General features: G+C 47.7%; 1 protein-coding gene and 1 non-coding gene across 9 annotated transcripts in view; both read right to left on the reverse strand.

Annotated features, from left to right (window-relative positions):
• DGLUCY (D-glutamate cyclase) overlaps positions 1-13431 on the reverse strand; it is a 161316-nt gene that overhangs the window by 86109 nt on the left and 61776 nt on the right. The gene's annotated exons all lie outside the window — the stretch shown is intronic.
• On the reverse strand, positions 4527-4655 carry LOC117071909. Its single transcript, XR_004432634.1, has one exon. It is a non-coding gene; the product is annotated as a small nucleolar RNA SNORA11 (small nucleolar RNA).

Genomic DNA, 13431 nt, shown 5'->3' on the forward strand with positions numbered 1-13431 from the left:
ATTGTCATCCAGAATATATAAAGAACTCTTATTAATCAATAAGAAAAAGACCACCCATTCATTTAAAAAATGGGGGGAAAGCTATAAACAGGCATTTACAGTACAGAAAAAACAGCTGGTTTATAAACATGAAAAGATTCTCCACTGTTAGCTGGGCGTGGTGGTGCACATCTGTGATCCCAGTTACTTGGGAGGCTGAGGTGGTAAGATTGCTTGAATGCAGGAGGTTGAGGCTGCACGAGCTGTGATGGTACCATTGCACTCCAGCCTGGGTGACAGAATGAGACCCTGTCTCAAATAAAAATAAATAAAGAAGAAAAAATTATGGCCAGGTGCGGTGGCTCACGCCTATAATCCCAGCACTTTGGGAGGTTGAGGTGGGCGGATCACAAGGTCAAGAGATCGAGACCATCCTGGCCCACATGGTGAAACCCCGTCTCTACTAAAAATACAAAAATTAGCTGGGCATGGTGGTACGCACCTGTAGTCCCAGCTACGCGCGAGGCTGAGGCAGGAGAATGGCTTGAATCTGCGACGTGGAGGTTGCAGTGAGCTGAGATTGCACCACTGCACTCCAGCCTGGCAACAGAGTGAGACTCCATCTCAAAAAAAAAAAAGAAAGAAAAGATTCTTCACTTCAATAGTAATTGAATACATGCAAATTATAACTATAATGAGACACAGGCCACACTCGTGATGTTGCCAAAAATTAAAACTGGTAAGAATGAGGTCAACCAAAACACTATCACTGACTTATAGTGCAAGGGTTGATTGTTATAAACCACTTTAGGGAAAAAAAATAGCATTATCCCATAGCATGGAAGTACCTTTAAACCTTGCAATTCCATTCTTAGATATACACTCTAAAGAGCACATGCAATGTGGGAAAATCATACAATGTAATACTATACGTGGTGAAAAATAAACTACAGCTACCTGCATCAACACAAACGAAGCTCCAAAACATTATGTTGAGGCTGGGCGTGGTGGCTTCTGCCTGTAATCCCAGCACTTTGGGAGGTCAAGGTGGGTGGATCACCTACTAGGGAGGTTGAGGCAAGAGAATCACTTGAACCCGGAAAGCAGAGGTTGGGGTGAGCCGAGATCGCATCATTGCACTCCAGCCTGGGCAACAAGAGCGAAACTCCGTCTCAAAAAACAAAAAACATCATGTTGAATAAAAGTCACAGAAATATAGCATATTCTTTTTTAAAAAATTTTTTATTTTGTAGTGAAGGGGTCTCCCTATATTGCCCAGGCTGGTCTTGAACTCCTAGGCTTCAGCAACCCTCCTGCCACAGCCTCTCAAAGTGCTGGGATTACAAGGTGTGAGTCACCATACCCAGCTAGCATATTCTTATATACAGCATTAAAATAGGCTTCTGGGCTTTGCAACACCAAACCATATAGCACTTAGAGACTTAAGGGTGTGTATAGGAAAACTATAAAGAAAAGCACGAAGTCTGTAATTTCCCTTGGGTAGAGACAGAAGAGCACACGACTGGGGAGAAGCACATATAGAAGCATCTAAGAAACTGACTCTGATCTATTTCTTAACTTGGATCGTAGGGACACAGTTGTTTACTATTCTTTAAGTTGAACATATGGCTTATATGTATATAGATTTCACAATTTTTAAAAACTTAAAATAAAAGATAAAAAGTGTGTAGATGATGGCTAAGGATGCAGGAATAGAACTGGGTCCCCTGAGGCTCAAGGCAGAGGCTAGGTGGATTGTCAGGCTTCTGACCCACTGGAGAATGCAAACCAAGAATGTGCTGAGAGCCCAGCCCCTCAACATTTCATTTTGTCTCCCTAGCATTTTTTTTTCTTTCAGAAACTGTCTTTTCCCCAACCCAGAAGGGCTGCCAATCATGTGGTCTCATCAATAGTACCATGTGACTCAGGCCGACTAACCAGGGTATTTCCACTCATCCAGCCTCGGTGGTTACTTAATACAGGGGGTGAGCAGAGGTCCCAAGAGAGCCCAGTCAGAGCCCTCCCTGTGTCTTCTGTTGGAACAACTCAGAATCTAAGTGGATTGCTAGACATAAATGCATTGTGAGCCTAGAGCTCCATGAAAATCGGCCTGAAAACCCATTAAAACCAGTAGAAAGGAAAGCAGAAAGAAGGGCCAGAGAGTCACAGGTGACAAAGGGGGGTAAGAAACAGACAAAGTCCCTATCCTGTCATTTAGGTATCTGGATCCAGCCTTTCCTGCTTCCCAGTTGTATAGGCTAATACAATCCCCTTTCTGGATCTTTCTTTCATTTTTTATTCTATTTTATTGGTTTGAGACAGAGTCTCGCTCTGTCACACAGGTGGGAGTGCAGTGGTGTGATCACAGCTCACTGCAACCTCCGTGCCTGCGCTCAAGTGATCCTCCCACTTCAGCCTCTCCAGTAGCTAAGACTACAGGCACATGCCACCACCCCCATGCCTGGCTAATATTTTTTTGTTTTTTGTTTTGTAGAGATGGGGTTTCTCCATGTTGCCCAGGCTGGTCTCGAACTCCTCGGCTCAAGCAGTTCACCTGTCTCAGCCTCCCAAAGTGCTGGGATTATAGGTGTGAGCCACCGCACCCAGCCTGGATCTTTCTTAACATCAACTGCCATCAAGTGTCCTAAGTAACTCAGAATTCTGTACCAGGAGCAGGGTTTTGCAAATGACAGACCCTAATATCTGGAATTTGCTGGGTTAAGGTGGGTGTAAGATGGGGTCCCCCTTCCTGATTCAGGGGTGAGCAACATCTATCAAGTGGTGCAAGGTAGCCAAAGCTTCTCCTGTTGAGCCCAGTGAGTCAGACCACATGCTCAATGTCGCTGGAAACTGGTAGGACTCGTTAAAAAAAAAAAAAGGCAGGTGCCTGGGGTGTGCTGCCCCTTCTTCAGCCTTCAGTAAGTTCTGTGAGAAAAAGATGCACTTTAGTCCCAATTGACCTTTCTGAAAGCAGGGAAGGAGAAAAGAAAGCCATGAGTTTCTCTTTCCGCCTGGGGCAAGCAATTCAACTGAGCTGAGAACCAGAAAATCGTATTTCAGGATTGCAAAAGTCAGCTTCCCTGCCCCAGGCTAAGAGCACAGGTAAAGGCTGAGAGAAGGAGGACACAGTGTGAGAGGGGACAGAAACCCGAAGAAGCAGTTTCCCCTGGCTCCTTGCCAGCCGCTTCTGCCCTGTGTCGCCTGCCTGGCCAAACTACAAACAGCCTGAAGGCAAGGGGCCAGACAGCCCAGGCCTCATCCCTCTGGCCCTGGCCCAGTGTGTTGGGGCGGAGGCCAGAAGGCTGCAGTCTGAAGGAAGGCTCGAGGAGAACAGGGTGTAGAGGGGGCAGGTGTGGGGGGGCAAAGGTCCAGATTCTAGAGCATGACTTGACTAGCTCCAGTTGGCAGCTTACAGAGTTATCAGTAAATGGACTAAGGTCCTGGCATGGTGGCTCACGCCTGTAATCCCAGCACATTAGAAGGCTGAGGCAGGAGGATTGCTTAGGCCAGGAGTTCAATACCAGCCTGGGCAACACAGCAAGATCCTGTCTCTACAAAATATTTAAAAATTAGCCAGGCATGGCGGCACATGCCTGTGGTCCTAGCTACTCGGGAGGGAGATGGGAGGATGGCTTGAGATTGGGAGGTTGAGGCTGTAGTGAGCCATACTTGTGCCACTGCACTTCAGCCTGGGTGACAGAGGGAAACTCTATCTCATAAAAAAAAAAAAAAGGGGGCCGGGCGCGGTGGCTCAAGCCTGTAATCCCAGCACTTTGGGAGGCCGAGACGGGCAGATCACGAGGTCAGGAGATCGAGACCATCCTGGCTAACATGGTGAAACCCCGTCTCTACTAAAAATACAAAAAACTAGCCGGGCAACGTGGCGGGCGCCTATAGTCCCAGTTACTCGGGAGGCTGAGGCAGGAGAATGGCATGAACCCGGGAGGCCGAGCTTGCAGTGAGCTGAGATCCGGCCACTGCACTCCAGCCTGGGCGGCAGAGCGAGACTCCGTCTCAAAAAAAAAAAAAAAAAAAGAGTAGTATCAAGGTCTGAGAAGAATGTACATCAGCCAGCTTTGCTTGGATGTGGGCAGCCTGTACCACACTGGGGTGGTGCATTTCTGGAACTGTTTATGTGGAAAAGGCCATGGGTGGATGCCAGGTAGTCAAGGGGTGGAGTGCAGTGGCTATCTATTTATTTCTGCCCTACAGGGGGTGGAATTGTGGCCCCCAAAAATCTAAGTCCAACTCCTAACCCTCACCCTATACCTGTGAATATGACTTTATTTGGAAAATAGGTCTTTGCAGATGCAATTAAGTGAAAGATCTTGAGATGAGATTATTATGGATTAACTGAGTGGACCCTAAAACCAGTAACACATTTTTTGTGTGTGGTCGAGATGGGGTCTTGCTATATTGCCCAGGCTTGTCTCAAACTCCTGGGCTCAAGCAATTCTCCCACCTTGGCCTCCCAAAGTGCTGGGATTACAGGCGTGAGCCAGCACACCCGGCCTGACTCATGTTCTTTTTTTTTTTTTTTTTTTTTCATGTGTAGGGCATTTGTTTGTAGGGAGGTCACAAGCTCTGTGTCCCTTGTCACAATGACCCCAGATTACTGTTGGGTGTGTTGTAAACAGAGGAGGCATTCTTCGGGCCCCCTGCTCTGAGCACACCCCAACACATGTAATTATAAGAAAAGAAGGCACAGACATGACAGGAGAAACACAGAAGGGCCATCCTGTGAAGATGGAGGCAGAGAGTGGAGTGATACAGCTCCAGGCCAACGAACTCCAAGGATTTCCTGGGGCCACAGAAGCTGCAAGAGGCAAGAAAGGATCATTCCTTCAAGGCGTCAGAAGGAATATAGTCCCCCTAATACACTGACGTAGAACTCCTACCCCCCACAGCTGTGAGATAAGAGATGTCTGTTGTTTTTAGCCACCAAGTAAGTTGGGATTCGTTGTGGCAGCCCTAAGAAACAATGACCTGCCCAGCAACTTGGAAAAGTGTCCCCTACGACCCAGTGGGGCTGTCTGATAGTGAACAGAGTCATTATCTCAGACCTAGGAGACAATCAAAATAGCCCATCCTCCTTAGCACAATGTTAGGGTGCGGATAGTCACATGACCCCAGCTAGCCAACCAGAGTTATCCTTTGAATTTGTTTTTGTTGTTTGTTTTGTTTTTTTGAGACTGTGTCTCGCTCTGTCACCCAGGCCAAAGTGCAGTGGCAAGATCTTGGCTCACTGCAGCCTCCACCTTCTGGATTCAAGCAGCCTCCTGAGTAGCCCAGGCTCAGCTAACTTTTGTATTTTTAGTAGAGACAGAATTTCACCATGTTGGCCAGGCTGATCTCGAACTCCTGACCTCAGGTGATCCTCCTGCCTTGGTCTCCCATAGTGCTGGGATTACAGGCGTGAACCACCGTGCCCAGCCTTACCCTTTGAATTTGTATAGATGTCGGGAAAGAAGTATTTCTTACCTCTGAAATTGCTAGACACAGGTACAATGTGAGCATAGGTTGCCAGTGGTCATTTGTCACCCCACAGAGAGAGCTGGCTTGAGAAGGAAGCCAACAGAGAAGAAAGCAGAGAGCCAAGAGTAAAAAGAGGCAGGGCTTGATGCTGTCATCCCTGGCCCTACAAGCAACCCTATCTAAACACAGATCTGTCTCTGAACAAACAACTGTACCTAAATACAGATCTATCTCTGGGCTTTTCTGCCAGTCACTTCCCCTTTTCTGCTCAAATCAATTTGAGACAGGATCGCAGCCATTTCAGAGAGCAGATTCTGCAGCCAGTATGTGTTTGACAGGCTTGTTCCCCAGTGCCGTAAAGAAATAGTACTTGAACATAAATTTAATTTCCTCAGCAAGGCCATTTTTATACTTTCTGCAGAAAGGGTACACTCGCCAGCAGTTTTGCCCCTTGAGTATATCCAACAAAGGAGACAGGGTCATTTATAACCTGATGCGTCCACCCTACTGCTGTGTCCGGTTTTCATTGGCTGCACCTCATGTTCTGTATTTGTCCCGACTGGCTGGCAACTTAGAACCTTTTAAAAGAGGCAAAGGCAGAGGAGAACAAAGGAAGGAGGAAGTAACTTGCAGAATGTTGAGAAAGGTAAAAACACCTTCAAATAAGGAAGAGGAACAGGCTATGACCTAATGCTTGCTTGGACCAGTATAAGCATGCTAGGGCACATATTTAGGCTAAATTGTGGGAGCTAAGAACATTAAAGTACATTGATTTCTTTATTACGGGTAGCAGATATTTAAGAATGTTAGCATAGGTCTTTGAATAAATTTTGCTTCTAAGAGAAGTTACTATTTATTCCTAATTAGATGGGAAGCAAAGTCTTTGAAGAGGAACCTCTACTTTACTTTTTACATATGTCTCAAGTACAGCAGGTAAAAATCTCATCAGAACAAACAACCAAGGCTTCCATAAAACAGGCTGATTTGCTCCTGATTAACCACAGAATCAGAGTGAGTTACAACCAACCCTGTGTAACAGGACACTTTCCTTGGCCCGGGCAACATGGCCTTCCACCAGCACTTTCTTCAGGCCTCAGAGAACTCGTGGTTGAAAAAAGCCACGCTATTCACAGAAAGCCTAATCTGCCATGAATTAACAAGCAGCTATGCCCACAGCGGACCCATTTCCTTCCTCCAGCCTGAAGTCCTGCTGAACTGTCAACCCCACAAACCAAATGCACTAATGCAGTAAATGTGGAAACCCCAGAGAGAAGAGGAGGCCTCAGGACGAGGGAGGTTGGTGCTTCCATTTGCTCAGCTCCTTGACAGCAAATGAGTGAGGAGCAGCTGCTTCACTTCCAGTTGGCTGGGTTTGCTGCTTTTAAAAGTCTGACTACTGGCCGGGTGCGGTGGCTCATGCCTGTAATCCCAGCACTTTGGGAGGCCGAGGTGGGTGGATCACGAGGTCAGGAGACCGAGACCATCCTGGCCAACATGATGAAACCCGTCTCTACTAAAAATACAAAAATTAGCCGGGCGTGATGGCGTGTGCCTATAGTCCCAGCTACTCAAGAGGCTGAGGTAGGAAAATTGCTTGAACCCGGGAGGCAGAGGTTACAGTGAGCCGAGATTGTGCCACTGCACGCCAGCCTGGGTGACACAGACTCCATCTCAAAAAAAAAAAAAAAAAAAAAAGAAAAAAGTCTGACTATTAAAGCCAAATGATGCTCCTTTAAAAAACTGAAAAAAAGAGGCTGGGTGCAGTGGCTCATGCATGTAATCCCAGCACTTTGGCAGGCCAAGGCAGGCGAACAGTTTAAGCCCAGAAGTTCAAGACTAGCCTAGCAACATGGCAAACCCTGTCTCTACAAAAAATCAGCTGGCTGTGGTGGTGCACACCTGTAGTCCCAGCTACCCAGGAGGCTGAGGTCAGAGGATCATCTAAACCCAAGGGGTTAAGGCTGCAGTGAGCCATGACTGTGTCACTGCACTCCAGCCTGAGGGACAAAGTGAGACCCGGTCTTGAAAAAAATAATCCGAAACAACCTGAAGTACTGTTACAATGGACCTAAACTTGATGCATTAGGTTCCGTGAGTGAGAGAGTTTAACGTTTCTGAAAGCATACAGTTCATTCTTTCATTCCTTTTTTTTTTTTTTTTTTTTGAGACGGAGTCTTGCTCTGCCGCTCAGGTTGGAGTGCAGTGGCGCAATCTCGGCTCACTGCAAGCTCCACCTCCCAGGTTCACGCCATTCTCCTGCCTCAGCCTCTTGAGTAGCTGGGACTACAGGCGCCTGCCACCACGCTCGGCTAAGTTTTTATATTTTTTAGTAGAGATGGGGTTTCACCATGTTAGCTAGGATGGTCTCGATCTCCTGACCTCGTGATCCACCCGCCTAGGCCTCCCAAAGTGCTGGGATTACAGGCGTGAGCCACCGCGCCTGGCCTCATTCTTTTTTTTTTTAAAACTGTCTCTACCTCATTTCTCCCAAACTACCGTCAATATGACAGTTTTCCCAAACAAGGTTGCCCCATTTCTAAATATTCACAAGTCCATTTGCCAGGGTCTGCCAGGGCAGTGTTTATTGCTTCAAGATGTGCGCTAATATCAAGTGGCTTTGCAGCATGGGAATATGCTTGGCTGGGCTCCTCTGTTTACTATCAAACTGATACCTTGGAATCCTGCTCTTACAAATGTTCTGTTGTGTGTTTGTTACTTGATATTTTTAGAAACACCCAAGCTAGCCCTGTAAAAATGGATTGATTCCTCTGTGATGATCCAGGTACTCATGATGCTTCAAGTCTGGTGGCTGTCACTAGTAACTAAGGTGGTGTGGGCCGAACAGAGTTCTCCCCGAGCACAGGGAGCAACTCTTGATTGTCTCTGTGGTTCAGGTGCCTGTCTCCTGCTAAGCCTAAGTCCTCCAAAGACAGGGACTGTGTCTTATCTGTCTTTATAGCCCACAAACCCAGAGTAGTGCCGGGTACATAGTGAGTGCCTCCTTGTTGAATGAAATGCAGCCTTAAGAAAAGAAAGAACTAGGCTGGGCGCGGTGGCTCAAGCCTGTAATCCCAGCACTTTGGGAGGCCGAGACGGGCAGATCACGAGGTCAGGAGATCGAGACCATCCTGGCTAACACGATGAAACCCCGTCTTTACTAAAAATACAAAAAAAAAAAAACTAGCCGGGCGAGGTGGTGGGCGCCTGTAGTCCCAGCTACTCGGGAGGCTGAGGCAGGAGAATGGCGTAAACCCGGGAGGCGGAGCTTGCAGTGAGCTGAGATCTGGCCACTGCACTCCAGCCTGGGCGACAGAGCGAGACTCCGCCTCAAAAAAAAAAAAAAAAAAAAGAAAAGAAAGAACTAACCAAGTGTGGTGACTCATGCCTGTAATCCCAGCATTTTGGGAGGCCGAGGCGGGCGGATCACAAGGTCAGGAGTTCGAGACCAGCCTGGCCAATATAGTGAAACTTTGTCTCTGCTAAAAATAAAAAAATTCACCGGGCGCAGTGGCTCAAGCCTGTAATCCCAGCACTTTGGGAGGCCGAGGTGGGCAGATCACAAGGTCAGGAGATTGAGACCATCCTGGCTAACATGGTAAAACCCCGTCTCTACTAAAAAAATACAAAAAACTAGCTGGACATGGTGGCTGGTGCCTGTAGTCCCAGCTACTCGGGAGGCTGAGCCAGGAGAATGGCGTGAACCCGGGAGGCGGAGCTTGCAGTGAGCTGAGATCCGGCCACTGCACTCCAGTCTGGGCGACACAACGAGACTCCGTCTCAAAAAAAAAAAAAAAATTAGCTGGACGTGGTAGCAGGTGCCTATAGTCCTTGCTACTCCTACTCGGGAGGCCGAGGCAGGAGAATCGCTTGAACCCGGGAGGCAGAGGTTGCAGTAAGCCAAGATCGAGCCACTGCACTCCAGCCTGGGCGACAGCGTGAGACTCCATCTCAAACAAAAGAAGAAAAAAAGAACTTTTTTTCTTTTATTATAGTTAAAATACACATAACATTGACCATCTTAATCATTTTAAAGTGTACAATTCAGTAACATTAAAAACACTCACAGTGTTATGCAATGTCATACCTTTTTTTTTTTTTTTGAGACAGAGTCTCTCTCTGTCGCCCAGGCTAGGGTGCAGTGGTGCAATCTCGGCTCACTATAAGCTCCGCCTCCCGGGTTCACAGCATTCTCCCGGCTCAGCCTCCTGAGTAGCTGGGACTACAGGTGCCCGCCACCACGCCCAGCTAATTTCTTGTATTTTTAGTAGAGATGGGGTTTCACCATTCACAGGATGGTCTCGATCTCCTGATCTTGCGATCCGCCCGCCTGGGCCTCCCAAAGTGCTGGGATTACAGGTGTGAGCACCACACCCAGTCGCAATGTCATACTTTTTAATTTAAAAGAAAAAAATCTTTCTTTTTTTCTTTTAAAGGTTCAATGGCTCATGCCTGTAATCCCAACACTTTGGGAGGCCAAGGCAGGAGGATTGCCTGAGCCCAGAAGTTTGAGACCAGCCTGTGTAACACAGTGGAACCCCATCTCTACAAAAAATAAAAAATTAGCTGGGCAGGGTGGCACGTACGTGTGTTCCCAGCTACGCAGGAGGCTGAGGTGGGAGCCCAGGAGGTCAAGGCTACAGTGAGCTGTGGTTGTTGAACCACTGCACTCCAGTCTGGAGAACAGGGTGAGACCCTGTCTCAAAAAAAAAAGAAGAAAAAAAAAAGACTCCTTAATAAAATTACTCTAAATAGGTTAACAGTTTTTCTAAGAAATAAAAAAAAAAAACGGCCGGGCGCGGTGGCTCAAGCCTGTAATCCCAGCACTTTGGGAGGCCGAGACGGGTGGATCACGAGGTCAGGAGATCGAGACCATCCTGGCGAACACTGTGAAACCCCGTCTCTACTAAAAAATACAAAAAACTAGCCGGGCGAGGTGGCGGGCGTCTGTAGTCCCAGCTACTCGGGAGGCTGAGGCAGGAGAATGGCGTGAACCCGGGAGGCGGAGCTTGCAGTGAGCTGAGATCCGGCCACTGCACTCCAGCCCCGGCGACAGAGCAAGACTCCGTCTCAAAAAAAAATAAATAAAAATAAAAAATAAAAAATAAAAAAAAACACAAAAGATATAATACAGAGCCTGATTTCAAGGCAATCTAGACAACAAGGTGTGAATACTGTTCTCCACTAAATACAACTGTTATCACTTCTTAGCTCTTCTGTGATCATCTCCCAGTGGTCAAAACGCATTCATCAAGCAAATGTGTTGAGCACTCTGTTAGATGATGGGAATAAACAGATGAGCAGACATGGCCCGTGCCTGTGAGGTGCTTAAAGACCAGAGAAGAGACAGATGCTTATTTCTAATTCCCCACGCTATACTGCGAACCTCTTAAGGGTCGGGGTTTTGGTCATTTTTTTCCCCCTGCTCTATCCCCGGTATACTGAACAGTGCCTGGCACACTACAGGCATTTAAAAAATACTTGACGAATAAATAAATAATGAAAATCTGGCTGGGGAAGTAGGAGAAAGCTTCACCGAAGACATTAGTTGAGTTTGTTCTTGAAATTACTCTTACTATCTTTGAGATGGAGTCTCACTCTGTCACCCAGGCTGGAGGGCAGTGGTGCGATCGCCACCATGTCTGGCTAATTTTTGTATTTTTAGTAGAGATGGGGTTTCGCCACGTTGGCCAGGCTGGTCTCGAACTCCTGATCTCAGGTGATCCACTCACCTTGGCCTCCCAACATGCTGAGATTACAGGTGTGAGCCACTGCACCCAGCCAAAAATATTATTTCTTGAAGAAACAGTTACAGACATCCCCACAGGAGAGGAGGGTCTTCTCGGAAGCTTGGGTACAGAGCAGGTGGCACGATTGGATGGTGGAGTAGGACATGGAAAGAGCCATATAGTTCATTCTTTTGCCATTCAGAGAGCACCTTCTGTGTATCCAGCAATGTGCTTAAGCACTGGAGCTGCTCATGAGGAAGAGGCAAGGAAAACTGTGTTGACAGCCTCAGGCAGCTATGGTCTGGGAGGCATTGCAGGAGCTTTGACAAACAACTGGAAATCAGCACTAGGAGAAAGGTTGAAGAAGTCTCTGTAGGTGAAAGTGTGAGTGGTTGGCACACCTGGAGTAAAGAGGCAGAGGGGCTGGGAAGATAGACAAAGAGATGCTTGGGAAGGAGCATGTGAATAAACTGAAGCAGTATGAGCTTCATCTAAGAGCCCCAGGAGCACTAAGGGTGGGAGGATCCCCTGAGCAGGCAGCACTCGGTGGAAGATGAATGTGAAGAACATCCCTCAGGGACCCTTTGTGGTAGCTGTTTGAGAAGCAATCAAGGCGTTCCCCAAAGTGAGAGAATGAGAGGAAGGGCTAATTTGAGGAACTGGAAGGAGACTAGCCAGAACCTGATACTGGATTGAATGTATGCAAAACGTGCAACAAAAGAAAGGAATCACAAATAATTATCAGGGCCGGGCAGGGTGACTCATGCCTGTAATCCCAGCACTTTGGGAGGCCGAGGCAGGTGGATCACCTAAGGAGAGAGTTCAAGACCAGCCTGGTCAACATGGTGAAATGCTGTCTCTACTAAAAATATAAAAATCAGCCAGGCGTGGTGGTGGGTGCCTGTAATCCCTGCTACTCAGGAGGCTGAGGCAGGAGAATGGCTTGAACCCAGGAGGCGGAGGTTGCAGGCTGCAGTGAGCTGAGATGGCGCCATTGCACTCCAGCCTGGGTGACAAGAGTGAAACTCTATCTCAACAAATAATAATAATTATTATGATCAGATTTCTTTTTCCCGGGATGGACAACCAGCTAACTGTGACATTCATGAAAATAAATACAAGAGGCCGGGCGCGGTGGCTCAAGCCTGTAATCCCAGCACTTTGGGAGGCCAAGGCGGGCGGCTCACAAGGTCAGGAGATCGAGACCATCCTGGCTAACACGGTGAAACCCCGTCTCTACTAAAAAAATACAAAAAACTAGCCGGGCGAGGTGGCGAGCACCTGTAGTCCCAGCTACTCAGGAGGGCTGAGGCAGGAGAATGGCGTGAACCCGGGAGGCGGAGCTTGCAGTGAGCTGAGATCTGGCCAGTGCACTCCAGCTTGGGTGACAGAGCGAGACTCCGTCTCAAAAAAAAAAAAAAAAAAGAAAATAAATACAAGAAGAGACTGATGAGGAATTTGGTTTTAGAATGCTAAGTAGGAGGAGCCTGTGAGACAGCCCCAGGCAGAAGTCCATGACAGGGTGGACATTCAGCACCAGAAGTCAGGAGGGACACCTGCCTGGAGGAGGGAGAGCTGCAAGTCATCAGCTTCCACGTGGCTGAGGACACTCAGTGTATTAGTCAGGGTTCTCTAGATGGGACAGGACTAATACATGAAGGGGAGTTTATTAAGGAGTACTGACTCACACCATCACAAGATGAAGTCTCACAATAGGCCATCTGCAAGCCGAGGAGCAGGGAAGCCAGTCCAAGTCCCAAAACCTCAAAAGTAGGGAAGCCAACAGTGCAGCCTTCAGTCTCAGGCGAGAGCCCCTGGCAAACCACTGGTGTAAGTCCAAGAGTCCAAAGCTGAAGAACTTGGAGTCGGATGTTTGAGGGCAGGAAGCATCCAGCACAGGAGAAAGATGAAGACCAAAAGACTCAGCCAGTCTAGTCCTTCCATGTTCCTCTGCCTGCTTTTATCCTAGATGAGCCGGCAGCTGATTAGTACCCACCCAGATTGAGGGCAAGTCTGCCTCTCCCAGTTCACTGACTCAAATGTTAACCTCCTTTTGGCAACACCCTCACAGGAACAAGACTTTACATCCTTCAATCCAATCCAGTTGACACTCAACATTAAGCCATCACACCAAGGGAGAGGGCAGAAGGCAAGAAGGGCCGTGAGTGGAACACGAAGACCCAGGGGATATTTAGGGAGTGAGTGGAACAGGAGGTCTCTGTGAAACACATGGAAAAAAATGTCCAGCAAA

The sequence above is a fragment of the Trachypithecus francoisi genome, unplaced genomic scaffold (assembly GCF_009764315.1).
Source record: "Trachypithecus francoisi isolate TF-2019V2 unplaced genomic scaffold, Tfra_2.0 Lachesis_group3, whole genome shotgun sequence".
Lineage (NCBI taxonomy): Eukaryota > Metazoa > Chordata > Mammalia > Primates > Cercopithecidae > Trachypithecus > Trachypithecus francoisi.